This window comes from Sinocyclocheilus anshuiensis, unplaced genomic scaffold, assembly GCF_001515605.1.
Source record: "Sinocyclocheilus anshuiensis isolate Anshui unplaced genomic scaffold, SAMN03320099.WGS_v1.1 scaffold181, whole genome shotgun sequence".
NCBI classification, from domain to species: Eukaryota; Metazoa; Chordata; class Actinopteri; order Cypriniformes; family Cyprinidae; genus Sinocyclocheilus; species Sinocyclocheilus anshuiensis.
In genome coordinates this window covers 2,063,556-2,069,356 of record NW_015540898.1, presented here as the reverse complement: position 1 = coordinate 2,069,356, position 5,801 = coordinate 2,063,556, and positions in this window count along the sequence as shown.

The following is a 5,801-nucleotide window of genomic DNA, read 5'->3' as shown; positions in this document are numbered from 1 at the left end:
TTTGAGAAAGTAAAAATGCACAAAGTTTCCTGTGAGGGGTAGGTTTAGGGGTAGGGTTGGTGTAGGGCAATTGCACATACAGTTTGTACAGTATATAAACCATTACGCCTATGGAATGTCCCTACAAGGATAGTAAAGCAGATGTGTGTTTGTGTGTGTGTGTGTGTGTGTGTGTGAGACCCATAAGGACAGTAAAGCCAGCGGATGTAGAAGCGCTCGGGATGTGTTGAGTGGATTTGAGGCGAGGTCATCATCAGGAATATGGCTCTGATCTCTGCTGGCACACATGGCTCTGTGTAGACAGGACAGGGGACTGCCATCTTGCAAACTAATCTGCCCCCCCTCCAAAGTGATAATTGCTTCCACAATACTGGCAAATAAATCACTGCTAATAATACATGAGGAAAGCCTTGCAGTGCTTCAGAAAAGCCATACTTCCCCAGCTGACAGAAATATGTAATGTTTTACCAATGTTCCCATTAACATTATTTCTGAATGTTCTTTGAACGTCTAAAAGATCCAGTTGTTTAAAAAATGTAATAACTTTTTTCTTGGTTTTGCACATGTTAGAGAAGACATCAAGGGAACATTTCATTTTATCATTTTGCAAATATTATGGGCAGTGTTGTGGGTAACGCATTACAAGTAACATGACTTTTTCAAGTAACTAGTAAAGTAACGCATTACTTTTGATTTCACACGAAAATATCTGAGTTACTTTTTTCAAATAAGTGACACCAGTTACTTTGTTTTCTCATGCATTGACTGAGAGCTCTGCTGTGCTCATGTTAAAAGAATCAGGAGTGAGTGCAGATGTGTTGTGTGCGCTGTGTGAACATGATGTTAGACTAGATCTAGACTCAATGTCAACGTGCATTTACTCATCAACTCAGAATTTGATGAATATGTTTTTTTTTTTTGTAACAAAAATATAACTTTTTATATTAAAAACAAACATGCAAGCCCAGGCCAGATGAGAAAAGATGAAACGCAAAAGTAATGTAACATATTAATTTTCATAAAAGTAACTAAGTAACACAATTAGTAACTTTTTTTAGGGAATAACACAATATTGTAATGCATTACTTTTAAAAGTAACTTTCCCCAACAATGATTATGGGAACGTTACTTTTGAATGTTTTCTAAGGGTATGTTTACAAAACAACAACGTTCTAAAAACGTAAATCTTTTTCCTTTGCGTTTTTGGAAACATTGTCCCGTTCACACGGATCCACGAAAACGGCTAAAAATAATTGTATTAGTTGTGCCAGACCAGTAGTTGGCGATGCCAGTTTGTAAAGAAACTCACGCATATCTGTGAACACATAAAATGCAGGCGCATGACGTCGTTTGTTCTTTCAGGTCCCCAAAATGTCATTGTGTAAATGAACAGCAAGACACATGAAAAAGTTTTTAGTTGAAAACGGTGTTGTGTAAAAGCCCCCTACATTTCCTATTAACATTATTTCTGAATGACCTCTGAATGTCCAAAAAGTAAATGTTTTAAAACCGTTTTTTATTGGTTATGCAAACGTTAGAGAAGACATCAAGGAAACATTCCGTTTGATCATTTTGAAAACCTTATGGAAGTGTTACATTCGAATGTTCTACTAAGCGGAAACATTTAAAAAACGCTATGTAAACGTCCAACTGAAATATTTCAGAGCGAAACTTCCAAAAGCAATGTATAATGTTTTTGTGCTAATGCATTGAGATAACTTTGCACAAATGTTACTGGAAGAAAGTTTGTCCAGAACGATGCCGGAAACATTTCCTGTTAGCTGGGTTTTTAAGCATTACCTGACTTTTTCCCAACACATCGACCAGTCGTTCTGCATTCGTGTTGGCGTACAATGTCGCACGCACATGTGAAACTACAAGCGGTTTGTTAACCTCTTTCCTTCCACTCTCTGGAAGCGCTCTCACAAAAGGCCCCGTGCTTCAAACGGCAAGCTTAGCTTTAGGATTATGCCAGGAAAGCGGGACTCTTCTTGGATTGGGCCCGTTGTGGCCCTTCTGGCCTGCTCCTCGCCCCCCTCTCCGCTCTCTAATCTGATTTTTACCAGCCATCTTTGATCTAGCAGGGCCAAACCAGTAGGGTCTGCAACTGCAGATGGAGAAAATTTGGAGATTAGCTGCTTTCCCTTACAGCTTTAGTGGCTAATACCTGATTAAGGGCCCAATCAAGCAATTGTCTCATGGCTGGCTATCAGAGGGCCGCTGGCTCGAGAGGAGGGGGTGGATGAAGGTTGATTCGGTAATGGATACTCATTTTATCCTGGTCCACTAAGAAGATTAGGCCTCGGGTGTCACATTAGCCCTGATCTCAGGCCTGAGCTGGACCCTCAAAGCTTCTGGACATGGTGCTGCTTCGAGCTTTTGAGTAAACAGACAGCTTGAATTGCTAGACCCCATGTTGTGGCATGAATAATGTGCAGCATTACAAAGTAGCTGAAGATCTGCGAGCGTGGTGCGAAAGACCCCCACCCTATTTTTTTTTAAAGAGGCCTGATGATATTATCTGAAGCGAACCATTTGGTTTCAGTCAGAGGAGCAACCTGTGTAGATGGCAGGACCAAACAAACCCCAGAGCGATCCCAGCAGTTACGCTTCCTCTTTGGATTCTCACCAACAATGACCAGCGTCCGTGAAATTGTGCGGTTAGTGTTAGTGCACCTATACGTTTGTTTCTTGCTTATATCCTGCTTTCTGAATCAGAGTTCACTACTGTTCAAAAGTTTGCAGTCAGTTGGATTTTTTAGAAATGCATACCATTATTCAGCAAGGATGCATTAGCTGTGACAGACATTTATAATGTATATTGTGAATATACAAAAATATTGTGCAGCACAACTGTTTTCAACATTGATAATAATCAGAAATGTTTCTTGAGCAGCAAATCAGCATATTATACTGATTTCTGAAGATCATGTGACACTGAAGACTGGAGTAATGATGCTGGAAATTCAGCGCTGCATCACAGAAATAAATTACAGTTTAACAGATATTCACACAGAAAACAGTTATTTTAAATTATAATAATATTTCACAATTTTTACTGTATTTTTGATGAAATAAATGCAGCCTTGGTGATCAGAAGACTCTTTTTTCTTATTTTTTCAAAAACATTAAAAAATCTGACCCCCCCCAAACTTTTGAACCAGTGTTCTTTGTACAACCAATAATTTCTCAGTAAAAAAATAAATAAATTAAATGAATTTGACATCCAGTCATTTCCCATTTCCAGGGCCTTTCAAGCGTTCCACCCAACTAGACATTAATCCACAAACAGAAAATCCGGAAAGTGGCCTCTCTACATATTCCTGTCATTTTCAAGTAGAGGTGAGTGACTGCCAAAAGACTGAAGCAGAACAGTGGCGAGAACAAAATGTCACCAATTAAGAGTTTCAAATATACGGCTGATAAACTACCACAGAAAACGGCGCTTTGGCCAGAGACTTTCCTTATGAGCAATTTGCCCTGAGTGGGGAATGAATTTGCTTCAATGACATCTGTTTATGTCGCCTTGTTAGGGAGACTCATTTGGAGCTCTTGGAAAGCCCATTAATGTATGAATATCATGGGAAGCTGGCACTCGATATAGCGCAGCGCTGCTTTGAGAGTCATTAAAAATGCTTTCAAAGACAGTCGTAAGCAGGCCTGTCAAATATCGCAGACTTTTTAATGCAAAAAATGAGAACGACGAGCAATACGAGCGATTCCTCGGCACCTGGGCAGCTCGCGTTCAGAGTTTGCAGTCTAGAGGGAGGATTTTCCTGAAGAGCATCGAGTTTCCTCCGTGTTTTATCTCTTTAACCGTGTGCCGGTGGGATGCGGGAACGGGGCCTCTCACCAATTACCTCCAACGCCTCTTTGTTCTTATTTCTCGTCCTCGTGAAGTAGCCTGATTATGCAGGGCCTTTAAACACAAATATAAATACGCTGACATTATGGTGATTACTACCTTAGGCTGCTCTGTTTTGTTCTGAAGATGTAAACTCCGGCCCTGATGAGATTCTCCTCTCATTACCCGACACCTTTATCTGAGTCTTGTTAGTAAAAGCAGCCACTTTGTGCTGTAAAACCACTGAATCAGTCCTTTCTGTCCAATTAATTAGTGAGAAGGAAACAATCGTGTTGCTTAACCGCTTGAATTTTACACTTTAAAGTGGCGTGGAGTTGTGTGCGCCGGTTTAAGAGAGGTAGATGAAGAAAGAGAGCAATTAACTTGATTAAAAAGTTATTTTCATTCATGGAAGAGCTTTGCTGAGTTTGACTCCGAGGAAATGCACTGATGCACTGAAATTAATAGAAGTGGATTGAATGAGGTAGATAAAGTTTTAAGTGAACTTTAGTTTCTTTAGGAACTCTGGCCAAGCACCAAATGTGAGGAAACTCAGCTTTGATGAGTATATGAAAGTGTTACTCGTCAGTTGGTCGGTAACTTTTTTATTAATTCTAACAACACCTGAGAATGTGATACAGTTTAACGCGATTATCAAATCTCAAAGACTGTGCTGTAATTATATAAATATGTAATCTGATACGCTGCGTGTTTCAGAGTGAAGTGTTGAGATCTTTTCACGGTTCGCAGTAAATGCTGCTCCACACAAACTCCGTCTCTGCACTCTCTCAGAGTTTGAGTTGTTTATACTTACTTATACTTATACTTATTTATACTTAAGTCATTTCTCGTCCTCCATAGGTTTGACATCCGGTTTAAAAACAAGAGGTGTGGTGAAATATAAGTTTTAGACCCTGCATACAGTGACTCAGAGTCAAAGCCCTGTTCTGAAGAAAACTGTGATGTGCAAGTAACACCTGACTGACCCGATCATCCTGGAGCAAATCTGCTCAAGCCACACCTGAACAGTTTGTGAATTTCCACATAAAAATAATTCATTGGAAATGTCAGTGATGGGAAAGTCCGCAGTGTGAGGTGTGTGATCAGCATTGGGGAAAGGCGCTGTACAGAGATGTTGTCGTGGTCGTGGCCCTGCAGGAGCTGGAGTAAGTTTGCTCAGTGTTTTCCTCTGGGACGGCTGAGTTTGCACCTCTGCTCTCGTCCGGTCAGCTAATGAGAGAGGCCTGCAGTTCTGCCCCTCAAGCCCTCCGCAAGCGATCGATCCCTGTGTCAGAGGCCATACGTTTGGCCTGCTAAGCCACCCACTCCCCTGTGAGCCAAATTAGCAGCCTGACACACCGAGGCCCCAGCGCTGGCCATTGTGTGCTCAGACTCTCTCCCGCAGGAACACACAGGAACTTAACGAAGAGTTCACATCTACAACACTGAATACAGAGCCTGATCATCAATGACTGTTAAAACACTCTCTCTCTCTCTAGCATCAGATTCTGAGAAAAACTAAAACTACTACAACACTAGCTGGTTTACGTGGAAACATTTCCCATTTTATTTAGTTTAACTAAAATAAGTTAAACTGAAATATTTAAAAAATAATAATAATAATAATAATAATAATAATAATAATAATTATTATTATTATTATTATTATTATTATTATTATTATGACACAACAAAATTACTAAAACTTTAAATTAAAATAAAATAAAAATTATAAAATAAAAAAATAATTAAAAACATTAATAAAAACAATAATGGTCCATTTTAGTCTAATGACGTTAAAATAAAATAAAATAACTGATATACTGATATAGAGTACAATATGAACAGCTTTATTTCAGCTAGTTGCCAAAACAACATTTCTCATGCAGAGAATATTAAATTTTATGGGATTTACTGACAAAACATTCAGTAGTTTAAATAACAGGGATTTTATGTT